Source organism: Melozone crissalis, unplaced genomic scaffold, assembly GCF_028551555.1.
Source record: "Melozone crissalis strain CALT ecotype California unplaced genomic scaffold, PUWL_Pcris_2 ptg000066l_1, whole genome shotgun sequence".
In the NCBI taxonomy this organism is placed as follows: Eukaryota; Metazoa; Chordata; class Aves; order Passeriformes; family Passerellidae; genus Melozone; species Melozone crissalis.
In genome coordinates, this window is record NW_026535844.1 from 1,493,831 (window position 1) to 1,512,987 (window position 19,157).

At 58.3% G+C, this 19,157-nt stretch overlaps 1 pseudogene; it reads right to left on the bottom strand.

Moving 5' to 3' along the window:
• Positions 1-19,157, bottom strand: part of LOC128945551 (uncharacterized) — a 1,882,792-nt pseudogene that overhangs the window by 892,906 nt on the left and 970,729 nt on the right.

Sequence of the window (19,157 nt, forward strand, 5' to 3'; positions counted from 1 at the left end):
CTCACACAGGGATTTCATGTCTCAGTCCCTTGACGAAGAGGTTTCTTACATCTCTACTTGTCTGTCACGGTGGTTATGAACAGTCTTCTCTTGGGGGAGGGGACCACCCTAAAGCTCAAACCAGCCAGGCTGAGAGGTAGGGAGGATTCCAGAGCTATTGTGCAAAAGGGCAGGATGCCCTGTGAGCTCAGTGTAGCATATAACAAACAACATCTGTGAAAACAGCAACTTTGCAACACTTTCAGGCCTCAGGCACATGACTTTCCCGGCCACCGGATCAGCAAACGAGGGTTTCAATTTTTTGGTGGTCTCTCTCCATGACAATCATAAGGCAGATGAGGGATATTTCAGACAGACTCTCACAACATGGAACACACTTGTTCCCCCAGCTCCAGAAAATTGATGCAGGAACAAAAACATTCCTGCAGGAACCACCAAAGGCCAAGGGGCGTTTGGCCACTTTCCCTTCCACACCGCACGCTCGGGCAAATTGCACAGACCAAGCAGCCTTTCCCCTCTTCCCCATTGGCCTGAAGACACTGTGCACCAAGAGAAAGCTCCTGGACACCCGGGTATCGAACACAGCAATTTAATGTTCCTCGAGTGGGTGAAGGGAAAGGAAGTGCTGGCAGAGGAGAGGTGTTCCCCGCGGGCTCAGGCGGCCCCAGCAGACGCAGCCTCCCGGATCCGTTCTCCACAGCGCCGCGGCAGAACACTCAGCCACGGGCACACAGGAAAGGCCGCGACTTCCAGAGGCGGCGGAGTTGGTCTCGCATCCTCTGGAGCCGGGAGGAGGGAACGCTCTGTACAGCTAAAAGGATGTGCAGAGCTTGAAGCGCCAGGCATGAGATGGCAGGGCTGCTGTCATCCGTCATGTCCTGAAGGGCTGCAGAGAGAGAAACAGAGGCACAGTCAGAGGCTGGATCAGCGGGGAGCTGGGCAGAGCCTCCAGCCTCGTCCATGGCACGCAGCTCCTGGCACGGCCTGGAGGAAGCAGGAGCCAAGAAGGACGAGCTGGCAGCTGCTGGCCAGGAATGTCCCGCAGGCCCCTGCAAGGTGTCTGTGCTGTGGCCCCGCTGCCCTTGGGGCGTGCAGGGAGCGGAGCCGTCGGCGGGCGGGCCAGGGAACGCAGCTGCCAGCGGCAGCCCCCGCCGAGAGCCCGCGGGCCTCACTCACCGCTGCAGATGATGCGGAACTGCGGCTGCTGCCCTGTCAGGTAGCGCCCGGCCATCCCTGGGGAACACAGAGCGTGTCCTGCCTTCAGAGGCACAGCTGCCGCCTACGGGCGCTGCCAGCCCTGAGGCCACACGCCCTGCTGGCCCGGCAGGGCTCAGCCCGGGCCCCTGGCGCACGCTGCCGCCCCAGGGCACGGCTGCCAGAGGGCGGCAGCAGCAATGCCCAGGCCAGCGGGGGCTGCCCATGCCCGCGCCCGGATCCTGCTGCCGGCACAGCAGGCGGGGCCGGGGCCGAGCTGCGGCAATGGGGCGGGCCGGGGAGGGAGCCGGGCTTGGCGCTCACCCATGAACCTGACGGCCGCCTCTCGCAGGGGCTCCTGTGCGCTCCGCAGGTAGGGCAGGGCCAGGCGCAGGTGCTCGGCCGCTCGGCTCCTGTCCTCTGCCAGCTGCAGAGAGCGGCAGGGCACGGAGGGAAAGGGTTGATGCGGGCCCTGCCCCTGGGCCGGGCGCTCTCCACGGCCGGCGCTGCTCCCCCTGCCCACAGAGCCCCGAGGCCCGGCCAGCAGCCGCAGGCGCCGGGCTCGGCACGGGGCACAGGGCCCGGCGAGCCGCGGTGCCGCCCCGCAGTACAGCCCGGCTGGCTCGGGGCTCCGTCGGCAACGGCCTTGGGGCCGCAGGAGCCTGGAGCAGAGCCCGCACGGCCCAGGGAAGGGAGCGGCGTGTGGGGCGCAGGCCGGTGCCCCTGCGTGCGGCACTGGGCAGGGGCCACAGCTGCCAGCCCCACAGACTGGGCGCTGTGGGCAGGCGGCTGCTCCAGGGATTGGGCTGGGCATTCCGGGCTGTCCTTACCAAGCACTCAGCAAATCTTCACATTTGATCTGTCTGCAGCAGCTGCTTGAGATCCTTCCTCTTCAGGAAGCTCACTGCAGAAAGCAGCATTTCCCGAGAGGCCTGCAGAGCAGCAGAGACCCAGAGGTGGCACCGCAGCCCAGGGCACAGGACCCCCATCTCTGTGCCAGGGCTGGGAGGAGGCTGGAGCCCGTCAGGTGCCAGGGGGTGGGGAGACAGCTGAGCCCCTCCCATGGGGACACCCAGGAGGCCTCACCTGTGCCACACACTGGTTCTCATCGTGGCAGTGGAAGAAGAGTGGGAGCAGGCTCTGGCTCACAGGCTTCTTCAGGGGCTTTTCTCCCTTTGCCACTACAAAGGCGATCACGTCTTGGAAGAGGCGAATGGAGAGCAGCTGCACAAGGCTGTTGTCCTGTTGGAAAGGAAGCCAAAGCCCTCCACATCCGCTGCTCCAGGCCCCCCTGTGCCCAGGCCCAAGGCAGCACCCAAGTGCCCGTGGCTGGGGGCACAGAGCCTCACATTGTCAAAGAGGTGCCAGAGCACCTCAGCCAGCTGCAGGGCGATGGGGCTGGCTATTGCCAGGTCTTTCTGCAGCATCAGGAGGCTGAGCACAATGAGGGTTTTCTCCACGATGTCTTCATCCCTATCCCACAGTAGCTTCACAAGGCTTTCGCTCAGGCTGTACATGCTTGGATCCTGTGTGCAAAACAAGGCTGGGCAACCCCACGCTGCTGCTGCTGCTGCTGCAGGGCTCAGAGGCCAAAGGCCTGTCCCAAAGCACTCAGGCAGCTGAACAGCGAGCCTGGAGAGCTGGGAGCAGCTGCCACAGCTGCCAAAGCCCAGCTAAGCCCAAGGGGCTGCTTGCCCCAGCCCCACGCTGTCAGCACAGCTTCAGCTGCTGCCTCCTTCTTACCATCGAGGTGAGCACCACGAGGCCTCGGAGCGCCACGCGACGCATCTCCCTGGACTGGCTCTGCAGGTGCCTTGTCAGGATCTCCAGGACTTGTTCAGCACATTCGCTCAAGTCCAGGCAATCCAGGAGCTGCAAGGCACAGAGCAGGCACAGAGGTGCCCAGCTGGGAGGAGCCCAGAAGTGCACAGGGCCGAGCCAAGGCAGCAGCACAGGGCACGGGCAGCGTCCCAGGCAGCTGCGGCTACGAGAGGGCAGAGGGCTGGGAGGCAGCTCAGCCAGGCAGCGCTGGCCATGGGGCTCACCTCCACCAGGAAGGCCAGGGCGGGCAGTTCCCAGTCTGAAACGCCTTCGCGGAGCAGCTCAAAGAGGCAGGATGCCATGCCACAGCACCAGATGATGGAGACACGGCGCATCTCCCTGGCAGGGAGGAAAAGGCACCATTGCTCCTGGGCCGGGCGGGCAAACCTCTCCCAGGGCTGACTGGCAGAGCTCTGCTCTGCTCCCGAGCACCCCGGGGGCGCTTTGGGAGGCGGCTGTTCCCGGGCGCCCTCCTCTGACGGCCTTTTCCAGTCTGCTCATCCCTCCCTTGGTGACAAGGCCCTGCCGCCCACGAGCACGGGGACTGTGTGGGGCATTGTGGGCACAAAGGAGAGGGGCGGTGGGGAGAACGAGGTCTCACCTGGCCAGCAGACCCACTGCACAGTGGTGGGTGTCGGCACGGAGCAGCGTGTCCCAGGCACGCTTGCGTTCCATGGACAGCACCACGTGCTCATAGCGCGTTTGGCAGAGCAGGGCCTTCAGGGTCTGCAGCGCAAAGCTGTGTGCAGAGCAAAGGTCAGGTCACGCTGGGAGCCCCGGCTCCTGCCCTGGGGCATGGGAGGGACAGGGAGACTGGGAGGACTGGCACGGAGCACCTGTTGGGGTTGGCGGAGAGGCCGTGTTGCTCCTGGCATCCCTGCCAGAAGGTCTCAACTTCTTCTGGCATCTCCTGCGTGCTGATGTAAGCTTGGAAGAGCAGATGCAGAAAGAGACTGGAGAGATACTCCAGCACGACAGGAGAGCGCCAGGCCAGATTGAAGATTTTCCACAGTGCCACGGTTGCCTGCAAGAAATAAAACAGCCAGAGACAACGCTCAGTGGCCAAGACATCCACGTGGCAGGGCCTGAGTGTGCAAGGGAGAGGCCGGGGGGACACGGGGGGAGCAGCCGGCCGGGTGCCCCTGAACCCTGCCCCTAAGGCAGAATTCAGCCCAGTGCCTGAGGCACGGAGATGCAGCTGGGGGGAGCACAGAGAGCTGGCTGCTCCAGAGGCGGCCTGGGGGCTGGCAAAGGCCGGCACCAGAAACTCACAGCCAGGGCAAAGACTCCTGCGTCGTCCCCATCGGAGGTGCACACGCTGTGCACTGGCCAGGCGCTCAGCACATGGAGGAGCAGCTGCAGCGCCGGCTCTGCAGTCCTGCTCGAGGACATGATGGTTGCCCACATGGTGGCGGCAGCTCTGTGGGGTCAGAGCTCTGTGTCAGGGCGGGCTCGGCCACAGCGCCGTGGCCTGGGCAGCTGCAGGGCCCCGTGCTGGCCCTCAGCCCTGCCTCTGCCCACTGCCCCTGGCCGGCAGCGGCCAGGCAGCCCACGTGGGTACAGGCCCGGAGGGAGAGGGAGGGAGCGTGGCACCAGGCTCAGGAGCTGACATGGCAGCACTGGAAAACAGAGGAGCCAGAGGATCCTGGAACTGCCCGCCTGTCTGGCAGCCAGCAGGGACAGGCTCTACAGGGTGACGGGCCGGTGAAGCCTAAGCTCTCAAGGCACGTGGGGCTGCCCTACCTGTCACACGATGGGGCCCAGCGCAAGAGGGTGATCAGCACGTCACAGGGGTGTTCCTGGGTCAGCTCCAGAAGGGCCTTGTCCAGCCTGTGCCCAGCAGACTCATTGGCCGTGAGCCACTGGTGGATGTACCTCACCATGGCGGGCACCTGCAGAGGGCACGGGGAGACTCGCAGAGCTGCCAGAGCAGCAACTTCCCCTGAGAAGTGCTTCCCTTCCAACCGCACTGGGCCGGGTCTCAGAGGCCGAGGGAGCCCGGCAGAGCCGGCTGGAGGCGCCACACCACTGCTGGGGCCATGGAGCCCTTGCCCAGGCTGCTTACTTGTGTTGGATTGGAGACACCCTTCTCCACAAGCAAATCCAGCATGGCAGCACCGGTCTCGGCATCGAGGAACGGAAGGTTGGCCAAGACGCCCGTGCCCACACTGGTGGTCTCTTTCTCCCAAAGGCACGTGATGAATTCACAGAGGGTCTGCAGGAGAAGGGCAGCAAGGGACGGAGAATCCGTGGGGTGCTCCAAGCCTGGTGCTTGGCTGAGCAGTGCCAGCAGGCCCAGCCCAGGTGGGGATGGCTGCAGGTACCTGCGCCGTTCTGCCCAAGCGGCCACGGGCGGCTTCCTGTTCTTGTGTCCCGTCCTTGGCTGCATTTGGCAAAGAGCGAGCGCAGCCAGAGCTGAGGGGCTGCGGGAGAGGCCAGAGAACACAGCCCAGCCCTGAGCTCCCCAGGCAGGGAGAGCCCCGGGGGATGGAGCGTGGCCACCAGGGGCTCCAGCCCAGCTTCTGTCCTATCCATGGATATGTCCACAGGGATGGGATGGGATGGGATGGGATGGGATGGGGCCAAGCTGGCTACAGGCACCAGCCCTGTGGCCCAGCTCTGACACTCAAGCTCCTGCAGCAGCTGGAACTGCTCCAGTTCTTCAGGCTGCTGTGCTGAGGTAGCTCCAGCCTCTTCCTTCTCCAGCCAGGCCAGCTTGGGCACGCTGGGGGGTCTCTGCTCCATGTCACTCTTTGCAGTTAGGAGTGTTTGCTGAAGCAGAGAGGCCTCGGAAGGGCTGTGTCGGATTTTCGGCTGTTTAGATGGTTTGGAAAGGCCCGAGATGGCCTTGGGCCGCCCGCGCTCCAAAGGACGAGAAGGGACTTCAGATCTTTTCTTGGTCTCGGTGTTTATTAATTGCTTATCTAAAAGATTTTCTCTTGGCCTGACAGAGTTCTGCTCAGCAGTCAGCCATGGGCACACACTGAGAGCCCCTGGGGCGGTCATCTATCTTTATACTTGGAGTTACGTATACAATATTTATCATTTTTCTCCAATACCCTCTACTCTTATTAACCAGTGTTCTTTTAGTAAGGTCCAATCCCAAAGTGCCAACACCACCACAGAAGATGGAGGCCAAGAGGAAGAAGAAGAAGGAGAAGGGCACGCCCCAATTCCTCCATCTTACTTCTCTAGACCCCCCTGTACAGAAATCTTAAACCCTGTATCTCACACTCCAATTAACTTATCCCTTCACCATTCACCCCAGTGAAATCCTCCTATCCTCATACTGATGTCATCTCCCCTGTGGGATCAAAGTCCAGCCACCAGACATTTCTGGCAACATTCCAGGACTCCCGAGCCCCCCAGGGGTGGTCTTGGTCACTCTGCCCCTCAGCCCTGAGAGGCTGAGATCCCACATCTCCCCCTTCTGTTTGCACCAAAAAGATCTTTTTCGCCATCCGATTCATCGCACGTTTTAAACATGCAAATATGCATGGGGCAACAAGTATGAGGACTAGGAGAACTATTAAAACATAGAACCCTATCTTTAAGATTCTTCTCCAAATGGGAGAGATGTCAAAGAATTCTGTGTGTCAGTGAGGATCATTGCCACAATACTTCGAATATCATATGGTGTGAGATCATACATAGTGAATGTCCCTCTTATTAACTGTTTGAAGTATTGTGAGTTCAGCCCAAAAGTTTGAGCCGCCTTCCCTAAGTCTTTGAGTGTCTCATGACCCATCCTTTCCCACCTTGGATTCTGTCCCTGGGCATCATATGTCACTGGCATTGTCAAATCCCCTGATCCCGGCAATAAATGCTTTTCCTTTGCCAATGCTTTTCTGATTTGCCTCCAATCCATCGTCTTCACCGGCTCTTGAAATCCCTCTTCGTCAGACTCCATTGGGATTTGCATGAATAATGGTGTTGTGGACGTCATCGGTGATTCATCGTGTCTCATTTTTCGCCTTGAGGTTTTTGGCCTTGCTCCTAAATCGAAAAGGAAACTCGAGGATCCTGTTGATATTTCTTTTTTACTATATCAAATGAATGCAAGAAGCTTTTTGCTGCTTCTGCTGCTGATAGCATCCATGTCGGGACGCCTTGTGATGCTGTGATCCTTATGACATCTTCCCCTTGTAGCTGTTCTTCATCTGAGCTTTCATCATCTTCATGAAATTCCGAAGTGGATAGATAATCCCTTTGTCGTGTTAACATTGTCTTCTTTGAAGTGCTTTTCTTTTTATATATTGTTGGAAAAAATTGCTGCATTGTTGCAGTCTCGCCACGAGATGGCGCTGTGGCTCCGCCGAACCGATCCGGCATGTGGTGCACTTCTGTCCTCCTGCCACTAGGTGGCGTTGTCACCGGCCTCCCTGGCTCGGATGACGGCGTGAGCTCGACTGCCCCATTTCCTCTTCCGGCCCGGCGTGCCGGCGACCTCATTTGAGACCGTGTTTGCTTGGCTTTTAATTCAGCTGAAAATGGGGCTTGAACACCAAAGCGTCTCCCGTGAAGGGAAGGGACTGGGACTCCGAGAGTTTCAGCCAGGGGCACCAAGTCTGGAGAAGGTGTGGGGCCCCTCCTCGCCTGGGACGTCACAGGGGACCGGGCTCAGCTCCGCCCGCGCCCTACTTTCTGCGCATGCGTGCTCTCCGAGCCGCTCCCTGTGTCTCCCAAGCTGACGTCACTCTCTCCTCCTCGTTCCACCCCCGGGGTCTCCTCCCCTCGTTCTGTCCCTGAGTCTACCTCCTCCTCCTCTGACGCTGTGTTCACCCCTCCCTCCGGCACTCCGGCTCGCCCCGCAATTCGAGCCAACCTCCGTACCGGGTCTGACGTCACAACCGCGCGCCTCCTGCGTCTCGCCACGGTGGCCCTCTGGGGCTGCACGTTTTCCCCCAGTCCGCCACCCGCGTTCGCCGCCCCCGCGCTGGTATGTGACTCCGCACCCCGGTTTTTGCGAGTCTCATCATCTTCTCCTGCGCTGCCCGCGTTTGCCGCCGCCACCGCGTCGCCGCTTTGCCCACCGCGAGCGAGCGCCCCCCCCAATCCCTTGTCTTCCTCCTGCTCCCCCCTTTCCACTCCTGACTCCTCTACACTCTCTGGAGTTTCAGGACGCTTTTGGGGTTTCTTGCATTTTTCGACCGGGAGGTTTAATGTTATTTTCTGCTCTCTCTCCTCGAGAGCCCTCTCCCCCTGGCTACTTAAAGCCAGAGCTGATTTTTTCCCGGAGCTTTGCTCCCCCACCACTGAGGGTGCCGCAGCTTTTCGCTGCTTTTCCAGTCTTTTAGACTGCACTGAGATACCTTGTAACATAATCCTTGCCAGTGAGAGTAGCTTTAACGCTGTCTCATCTTTTTTTGTTGCTAAGACATATAAATGCCTATTTATTTCTTGCCAAAACCCCACTTCGAATAACAAGCATGTCTCTGCCAGTGGGTAGTTGAGCCTTGCCCATAATAATAACTGCTTTAATTCTTTCTTTGGGATCCCTTCTGTATATAATTCAGCCACACCTTGTAAGGTGGACAAGATTTCCCGTTGTTCCTGGGAGAGTGTGGCCCCCATATTCTTATTTTGGCCTTCTTACCGAATCTGTCGTCAGAGTGGTCTGAAGGTTCTTGATCTCTGTCCGGCAGGTCACGAGAAATGGGTCCAGAGGCGCCTTTCTGGTCCCAGTCCAGGCCGCTCTGCTACGAACTGTCTTCGGCAGAAGCTGAGAGATGGAATTCTCAGTGACTGCTGATTTTTGTAGATTCTCCTGGCCGGTTTTTTTTTTCTTCTTCTTTCTTCAGGCTTCTCTCCTCAGGAGTTGTCAGTGCTGTCCTCTTGGCTCTTCAGCTCTTCAGGGCTTTCCCCCCCCCCGAAAGGTTTGGTGGGAGATAGCCCACGCAGCGGACGCCACTTGTCGGATTTTCGGTTGTTTAGATGGTTTGGAAAGGCCCGAGATGGCCTTGGGCCGCCCGCGCTCCAAAGGACAAGAAGGGACTTCAGATCTTTTCTTGGTCTCGGTGTTTATTAATTGCTTATCTAAAAGATTTTCTCTTGGCCTGACAGAGTTCTGCTCAGCAGTCAGCCATGGGCACACACTGAGAGCCCCTGGGGCGGTCATCTATCTTTATACTTGGAGTTACGTATACAATATTTATCATTTTTCTCCAATACCCTCTACTCTTATTAACCAGTGTTCTTTTAGTAAGGTCCAATCCCAAAGTGCCAACACCACCACAGAAGATGGAGGCCAAGAGGAAGAAGAAGAAGGAGAAGGGCACGCCCCAATTCCTCCATCTTACTTCTCTAGACCCCCCTGTACAGAAATCTTAAACCCTGTATCTCACACTCCAATTAACTTATCCCTTCACCATTCACCCCAGTGAAATCCTCCTATCCTCATACTGATGTCATCTCCCCTGTGGGATCAAAGTCCAGCCACCAGACATTTCTGGCAACATTCCAGGACTCCCGAGCCCCCCAGGGGTGGTCTTGGTCACTCTGCCCCTCAGCCCTGAGAGGCTGAGACCCACAGGGCTGAAGATGAGCAAGTGCTGCAGTTGTGCCCTGAAGGCACCTGCAACAGAGGAGCCTCGGGAAGGCTACAGGACAGGAAGTCCTGCAGTCTGTCCTTGAGGGCAGCAGCAAGAGAGAAGTCTCAAGAAGGAAATAGGACTGCAAGTCCCGCAGTCTGTCCTCGAGGGCACCGGCTGCAGGGATGGCAAATGCTTGGGAAATGCTCCACGTCCCAGGTCCCGCAGCCTGGCCTCGAGGTCACCTGCACAGGGAATGCCTTGGAAAAGCTCCGGGTCAGCAAGGAACGAGCTGGCTGTGTGGGGGCTCCTCACAGCACTGCTCTGTCCCGTCCTGTCCCGTCGCGTGCACCCAGCACTGTGGCGTGGCCGTGGCGCCGCCAGCACCTACATCACGGCGTGTCACAAAGGGTCACCCTTGCACACTCTGTCCCTTTCCATCCCACGGTGACCACGGTGCACTGTGTCACAGAGAGCCCCAGGACACACCTCCACGTGCCCTGGGGACACCCCCACCCTACCCAAACTGCCGCAACTTGCAGGCAAGGCCTTGCCCCAAGTGTTGAAGACACAGCCCAGCAGGAACTTTAGCAAGGGCCCAAACAAGAAGCAGCTGCTCCTCTGCTCTGCCTGCTCAGGGCAGCAGAATGAGCCCCCACGGCTGCCAGCGCAGCTGAGCAGGAAGGGCACCGGGGCCTTCCACAGGCCCTGCCACGGCCTCTTTGGGGCCAGTCCCGGTGCTGGGTGGCCGGCACACTCGCAGGGGCGTGACACAGACATGGGACGTGTGGCCCAGAGCTCCAGTGCTGCTCTGTCCCCTGGGCAGCGCTGACAGCAGCAGCAGCTGTGGAAGAGTCCCTGCCAAAGGAGATTTGCCTTTCCCAAGGCCTGCCGATGCTGGTGCCTCTCCCCTGCCACAGAGACCTGTGGCCCCGGGGGACATCTCTGCCAGAGAACAGCCAAAGCCAGCGTGTCTTGGTGTCTGTGTGATCTTTTCTGCCGGTGGCTGTTGGCAGGAACACTTGGAACAATTGGTGGCCACACTTGGTATCCGTCAGAAGGCAGAAGCTGTTGTCCCTTCCTGGAATGATTTTTGCTCGGAAGTGATTATCTGCAGCACAAAACCACCATCCACTATTGACTTTCACAGGACAATGACATTCTTACAGAGATGCTGTCAAGTTGCCTTGTGTGCTTCTGCCTGTTTTTCTTTCTCTCTGGATGAAAACATCAGCCCAGCATCTGATGGCCAATGCTGCGGGTGCTGCCCATCTGGCTGTGGCCAGCAGCTCGTGTCCAAACACAAGCGGGTGCCTTCTGGGCAAGGGGATGGACTGGCACGAGCAGCCATTTTCCCTGGTATCACGGTTTGATGCTGGCACAATGCCACTGCCCCCATGAAAATACATTCTCCCTGGTGTCTGCTGTGAGATGCGACCAGGAACAGAGCGAAGCAGGCTCCAGCTTCGGAATACAAAGAAAAAAATCTTTCTTAACTTACAATATATAAAAGAAACATACAGAAAGAATGAAAACATTCCAAACATTCCTCCTCCCCCGAACCAAATTCCCAATACATCACAGTAAGGCAAAACCTTGGACTCGCAGTTGTCACCCCTCAGGTCACCAACTGTCAGTCCATCACCACCCCTCAGATAATCAACTCTCAGTTCATCAAGGAGAGAGGAGTCCCTCTTGTGCCACAGGCTTCCCTAGGAAGCACAGTTGAGACCTCTTGTGTTTCCATGTCACACGTGGCACCGCCCGGAGATCATTTCCCATGGTGACATCTTCCTTCCATGCCCAGTGCTCTCACCACTGCACATGGACCAGAGCTGCTTCTGGGGTTCCCCTTTTAAGGATGCTTTGCCCTGTTCCAAAAATGAGCAACAGTCTCTCACTTTTGGGACACCTGTCCTTCCCAAATTCACCCCCTGGGGCCGAGGGGTCTTCAAGAACAAAGATCTTCCTCACTGAAGGCAGAGGGCACCACCACCCTCCTCATCCATCTCTGTTCATGCTGCTCCTTCACATCACATCACTGCACTCTCTTGGCTCCAAGCCATTGCCTCCCCCTAAATGTAGTCTCTGTGTCACAGGAAAAATGGTTCTGTCCATGACTATGCAAGAAAAGTTCAGCCAAAGGCCACTCCATCATTTCCTCCCGCCTAAGATTCTTCTCAACTTCTCTTGTGGCCCATCTCCTCTTATCTCATCTCTATCTCTCTTCTCATTCAGCTCCAGGAGGATCAGCATTTGTAAGGTTCCCATCATCCAAGAAAAGGGTTAAAATCTCGGGCTCTGCCTGCCCAGAACGCCCACCCTGGCCCTGCTGGGCACCTTCTCTCTGCACCCCTTCTTCTTCTCGGCTGTGCTGCCAGCACAAGGTAGCAAATTTCAAGGTGGCACAGACACAGACACCGGCTCTCTCTCTCTCTCTGAGGCCGCTGCCCGATGCCTCTCAGTGCTCCTCCACCCTTCCATCCTGCAGGGGCCTTCAGCTCCCTTCTCTGTCCAAGGCCCGGCTCCCCTCAACCGGCCGCATGGCTTCCCCTCCCGCACCCAGCCCGCAGCCGGGCAGGGCAGCTCTGAACCTTTCACCCACCGGAACCAAGAGAGCTTCCCCTGGGAGTTCTCTGCTTATTCAAATCTGAGCACTGATTGGTTTGACCACAGCATCCCAAAAAACTCACTTCCTTTTCAAACCAGGACAGCGGGACCAAGGGATCCGAGCAGAAAATCCTGAATGAGCTCAGTAACCCAAAAAATGGGGTTAAATGTGAAATGAGCGGCTCTGATTGGCTGGTCCAGCACAGCCCGCCCCTCTCCATCCCCGCCCCCACCTGCCCGGCGCCTCAAGGTTCCCGCTCCCCAAAAAAACCCCAGCCCGGGGCTGCAGCGTCCCGGAAAGGCCTCAGCCAATGGCAGCGCAGGCAGGAGGCGCCTTAGCCAATGAGAGGTCGGGGCGTTGGATTTCCTCATCAGTTGCCGGGCAGAGCCCGTGGCCGATCGCTGCCCAGAAGCGGCGGCAGCCAATGAGAGCGCGCGGCGCTGCCGAGCCCGCCCTACTCCGGACTGGCGCTCCCAGCGCGGCGCGGCTGCTTTGGGGCTGCTGCTCCCTGCCCGGCCCCGGCCATGGGGCGAGGGGCGGCGGCTGGGGCCCTGCTGGTGGCACTGGTGGTGCTGGGAGCCCCCCCGGCTGCGGGGGCGGAGCTCTCGGGTGAGCGGGGGGCGGGAGGCGCTGGGACAGGGGGGGAGAAGGGGGAAAAGGGGGCGAAGGGGGGACCCCGGAATGGAGGGCGAGGAGGAGGGGACCCCCCAAAGGGAGAGCGGGAGGGGCTGAGGGGTGGGGGGAGGGGAGGGAGGGGTGGGGAGAAGGAGGGGAAGGGGGAAAAGGGGAGGGGGGACCCCAAAACTGATCCCGAGGCGGCTGGGGATTGGGGGATTTTTGGGAAAATGGGGAAATGGGACCCCAAAAGTGATTTGGGAGCGGCCGGAGGTGGGAGGGGGGAGGATATGAAAGGGGAAATGGGGGAAGGGCGGCAAAGAGGAAGCGGCAGCGCGGGCAGGAGGGTCCCGTGGCGGCCGTGGGGCACAGGGGGTGCGGAGCGGGGATCCGGGGTGGGCCCCGGAGCTCTGCGGTTTCTGCTGGGGTGTGCTGGGAGGGCACCCCCCGATCTATGTTCTGCACTTACAGGGGTGTTTCAGGAGCAGATAACATCGGAGTGTCACTTCATTAACGGCACGGAGAAGATGCGGTACGTGGCGAGGTTCATCTACAACCGGATGCAGTTCGCGATGTTCGACAGCGACGTGGGGTTCACCTCCTATGAGGAGAAGGTGGCTAGGTCCTGGAACAGCGGCTCGGCTAAACTGGAGTACAAAAGGGCTCAGGTGGACAGGTACTGCCAGAACAACTACGAGGTGACCACCCCGTTCCTCCTGGGGCGCCGAGGTGAGCTCGGGGCAGAGCGTGTCCCCTCGGGGCCTGCCCTGCCAATGACCCCGGAACACCACAAAACCTCCCTGGACATCGCCCCAGAGCCCTCAGCGCTCCTTGAACACATCTCCGGAACCCCTTGACCCACCCATTGACCTTTGTGGCTCGCCCAGTCCATCCCAGTTCCTCCCAGTGCCTCCCCGCGCCTCCAGCTCAGCCGAGCGTGGAGCTGACGCTTCTCAGCCAATCAAAGCACGAATCTCTGATGACTCATCTGTTGCCAGGCACATCCGCAGCGCCGTGTGCCCCGGGCTGGGCTCGGCCTCGCAGTGCCGCGCACTTCATTGCCAGTTCCTCCCAGTGCCACCAGAGTCTTTCAAACTCCCTCCCAGTCCATTCCCAATCCCTCCCAGTACCTACTCAGTCCCTCCCAGTCCTACTGAGGTCATTCCCAGTTCATTCCCTCAGCACAATCTGCAATCCCAGGGCCCCTCATCTCCTCCCATTTCTCTCAGAACCACCCCAGTTCTTCTCTGTCCATTTCCAGTTACTCCCAGTCCTTTCCAGTTAGGCCCACCCACTCCAACTCAATTCCCAGTCTATTCCCAGTTCACTCCCAGACCTCCACCCTCTCTCCCAGTACTCTCCATCCCCTCCCACCTCTCCCAGTGCCATTCAATTCCCTCCCAGTCCATCCCACTCCGTCCCAGTACATTCCGAATCCATCCCAGCCCATCACCAGTCCCTCCCACCACACTCCGCTGGCCATTCCTTGTCACTCGCAGTCCATGCCAGTCTCTCACCAGCCCACCCCAGCCCTCCCCTCTCTTTCTCAGTGTCCCCCAGCTGATCCCAGTGTGTCCCGCTTTCTCTGTCTCTCCCAGTGCCCCCCAGCGTGTCCATCTCGCTGGTGCCCCATCGAGCTCCCAGCCCGGCCCCGGCCGCCGGTAGAATCCGTGATGGATTTCTACCCTGCTGCCATCCAGGTGAGGTGGTTCCAGGGCCAGCAGGAGCTCTCGGAGCACGTGGTGGCCACCGACGTGGTCCCCAACGGGGACTGGACCTACCAGCTGCTAGTGCTGCTGGAAACGCCGCCCCGGCGCGGGCTCAGCTACAGCTGCCAGGTGGAGCACGTCAGCCTGGAGCAGCCCCTGAGGCGGCACTGGGGTACGGGGGAGCCCCTGGGGGCGCTGGCAGAGCCGCTGGGCTGTGCTGGGAGCCACTGGGAGGGAGCTGGAGAGAGGCGGGCTGGGACTGGGAGAGGGGCTGGGGGCTGGGCAAGGGCTGGGAAGGGGTTTGGGGGATGCTGGGGAGGATGGGAGGGGGTTGGGGGGGGTCCTGGTGGGCACTGGGAGGGAGTTTGGGGGTGCTGGCTGTGACTGGGAGGGAGTTTGGGGGTGCTGGGTGTGACGGGGAGGGATCGCAGGGAGCCCTGAGGGGCTGGAAGGAGATCGGCGATGGCAAAGCGGGGCTCGCCATGAGCTCGGTTGTGCTGGGCACAGCCTGGGAGGGCTCTGGCTGAGTCCTGCTGGGGCTGCCAAGGGACTGCGAGAGGCTTTGGGGGTCCTGGGGGCACCTGGGAGGGGGCTGTGGGATGCTGAGAGGGACGGGAGGGGCTTTGGTGGCTCCTGGCCAGGACAAAAAGGGATCGGGGGGAGGTTTCAGAGGGTCCTGGCTAGGCTGAGGGCCACAGGGGGGGCACTGGGAGGGGCTCGGGGTGTCGCTGAGAGGTTTGGGGGTGCTGAGCCCTGCGGACCCCCCAGAGATGCCGCCGGACGCCGCCCACAGCAAGATGCTGACGGGCATCGGGGGCTTCGTCTTGGGCTCGGCTTCTCCCTGCGCAAGAAGGTCAGGGCGGGTGCCGGGGGTGGCGTCCCCGCCGTGGCGGAGCGTGTGCGCTCCCGCCGGGGCCCCCAGCCCGGTGTCACCCCCTTTTCTCTGCCCACAGAGCTCCTGAGCCGGCGGCGGCCGCAGCCCCTCCCCGTGGGCTCAGGCCCGGCCGGGACCCCCCGCTCCGCTGATTTTGGGGGGGTCCCGTGTCCCCCCAGCCCCGCTGGCGCTCTGTCCCCGCCCAGTGCCTGCTCCCAGTGCTCCCAGTAAAGCTTCCCAGTTGGGCCCGGGGCCGTTTATTGGGGGGCGATGGGGAGGGATTTGGGAAAAGGGAGGGGGACAAAGGGTGGTGGCTTCGGAGAGTCTGTCTGAATTTTCCCTCATCTGCCTCACGATTGTCATTTGAGGACCACTGAAGAGAAGACCCCCGCCCCCCGTCTCCTCTGTAGGAGAAAGTCACATGCCACAAGACCCAGAGACCCCAGAGCACAGTGTTCAGTTGCTGTTTTCACAGGTGTTGTTTGCTGTGTGCTACACTGAGCCCAATGAGAAGAAGGGAACACCGTGCCCTTTTTGCAACAACAGCGTTGGAAGCTGTCCCACCTCTCGGCCTGGCTGGACTTCTCCTGAGTTTCAGGTGGTCTCCCCACAGAAGACCCTCACCTGTTTTACAACCACCGTGACAGACAGACTGAGATGTAAGGAGCCTCTCCATCAAGGACTGAGACATGGAACCCCCATGTGAAAAGGCCTCTCTGCTCCTTCCAAGGACTGGGACTGAAACCCCCAAGCCGGGGCAGGTGTGTGGGGGAGGCAAGCTGACCAAAGCGAGATGTTTGCCTGCAGGTTGTGACCGCTGGACCAAGAAGACAATGGCTCTCGTTTACTGCTGAGAGCATGGACTACCTGTTACATCTATTCCTTATTGTATGTGTTTCCCGGCCTCGCAATTTCCAATAGAGTTATCATAGTAAAAACCTCTGAGTTAATGACAGACTTCAAGATCTCCCCGACATAACAGGCGGATCCTCGACTGGACTGGCCCAAAGGACTTCATCTCAACGTTTGGCAGCTCTATCCCCCTCTTTCTCTCTTTCTCTCTTTTGTCTCTCTCTTCTCCCATCTTTTTCTCTCCCTTAATCCCTCTATCGCATTTTGCTGTGATCATTCAATAAAGGTGCATTTGTTTCGATTATCATTGCAAACCCCCTTGTACCATGTCGGTTCTTTTTGCACCCTGAGATCAAATCCACGAACCATCACGAAACCCGTCCGTGAGGACGGATCTTGAAACTCCCCGAGGACCCCTCCCCAAATTCCCCCCCAAAGCCTCTCCAGCACACCCAGACCCCGCTAAAACCCCCTCAAGTTCCCCGCAGACCCTCCCCAACTCCCCCCCAAACATCCTCAAGACGCCCCCCTAAATTCCCCTCACGACCCCTCCAGGACCCCTCACCTGTCCCTGCGCCTCCTCAGCAGCTCCCGGAGCCCCCCGTCCTCTCCCAGCGCCTCCCCCGCTCTCTCCAGCGCCTCCCGCAGGCCCCGCCCGAGCCCGGGGCGGCTCCCGGGGGTCCCTGAGGGGGTCCCGGGGGGCACGGGGCGCCCGCTCCATGCCCGGCCCCGGGGTAAGCAGGCACCACTTCGGGCTCGGCTCTGATTGGCTGGATCGGCGCGGGGAGGGTGGAAGTTGCTGAGGGGAGAAGCCCAGTGATTGGCTGGTTTCGTACAGGGCATGGTGATTGACAGGGAAGGGGCGGGGGTGGTGCAGGGTGATTGGCTGCATAGAGGCAAAGAAGGCGGGAGTTGCTGAGGGGAGACGCGCGGTTATTGGTTGGTTCAGCTCAAGAGGATCGGGAGTAGCTGAGGGGAGGCATGCAGTGATTGGTTGGATCGGTGTACAGGGAGGCCGGTGTTCCTGAGGGGAGACCTGTGGTGATTTAATGGTTTGGGGCGGGTCGTGCTGCTATTGGCTGGGAAAAGTCCCAGATTTTTAAGGGACATTGCCGGTTTTTTGGGGGAAAACCCTCAGATTTTTAAGGAAAAATTCCCGATTTTTGCAGGAGAAACATTTGCAGAGCTTTTGACACCACATGACCCCAAATAACCTAAATAACCCCCAAACACTCGAAATAAACCCTAAAGACCCCCGAAAAAACCCCAAATACCTGAAAATGCCCCAAATAACCCCAAACAAATCCCAAATACCCCAAAAAAACAAACAAACAAAAAAAATTAAACCCAAAACCACCCAAATATTCTCAAGTAAACCTAAAAAAACCCCATATACAACAACATAACTCCCAAGAACCCCAAATACTTCCAAAAAACCCCAAATCAACAGAAATAAACCAAGTAAAACCAAAGATAAACCCCAAATAGCCCATAAATGACCCCAAATAAACCCCAAACAAACCCTAAATAAACCCAAATAAACCCCAAGAAACTCCAGTTCCTCCGGTCCCCATCCCAAAACAGATCCCGACCAATCACAACACGTGGCACTGACGACGTTCCACTTGCTGGGCGCAAACTCAGGGCACTGGCCCCGCTCAGCGATTTTCAGCCAATCAGCGCCCGGCCCGACTCTGACTCATCACTTGCCAGCCACAGACCAAGGCCTCTCACTGCGGTAAATAATCAGACACCACGCAGGGTAATTTCCAGCCAATCAGAGCGTGTCTCGCTGATGACTCATCAGTTGCCAGGAGCAGAATTTCGGAGGGGGGGAAGGTGATCCTGGAATGGGCTGGGGACCCCAGATTAATCCAAAACGGGGTTGGAACCTCAAAACAGAGCAGGAGGGGCCTGGAGCCCCCAAAACCAAACACGGGGGAGGGGACTGGGGGAACGATCGGAAAGGGGAGGGAGAGAGGGGAAAAGAGGGGGGTGGGACCCCAAAATAGAGCTGGGAGGGGAATGGGACCCCCAAATTGAGGTGGGAGGGGAATTGGACACCCAAATTAGGCTGGGAGGGGAATGGGACCCCCAAACAGGATGAAGCCAATTTTGTTCCTGGAATATGTAAAGTAGTCTATGGATATGCAAAAAGTCTATGAACATGCAATAGGCTGATATAAGGGGAGAGAGCACCTTCGAGCAAAGGTTGTTATAGCCACCAAGACCCCCCAGTAACTTTCGGGGACACTCCTTAATTATTCTGGCTTGATTACATCAGCCTGTTGCATATTCATAGACCCTCATGCATAACCATAAACTCATTTACCTATTTGAGGAACTATTTGACACGGCCCATCCTTGGGGGTGTCTCCCCATTTCAGGAGCCTCCACTGGAATGGAAACTACATACCCTCTCCCTTTGATTAATACCAATATTAATAACAATATAATAATAGTAATAGTAATAGTAATAATAATAATAATAATAATAATAATAATAATTATTATTATTATTATTATTATTATTATTATTATTATAAATTAAGGGGCTCTCAGTAAAAGATATGGGAGTAGAAATAACAGTTCTTTATTAGGAAAAATTAAAAATGCAAATGCAGTAGTACAAACAAAAAAACAACAGTGACAGAGTCAGAATTCTCCGGGAATCCAGTGAAAAAGGCTGACCCTCTTGGAATCCACTGGGAAAAGGGCTGATCCCCTGGGAACCCAGTAGAAGAAGAGCTGATCCTTTGGGAATCCAGTGGGAAAAGAGCTGATCCTCTGTGAATCCAGTGGGAAAAACTTGATCCTCTAGGAATCCAGTGGAGAATGAGGCTGATCCTTTGCAATACAGTGGGAAAAGGGCTGATCCTTTGGGAATCCATTTCTTACCCAGCACAGACAAGGCAAAGGCAGGGCCACGGAGTTTTTATAGGACATCCCAA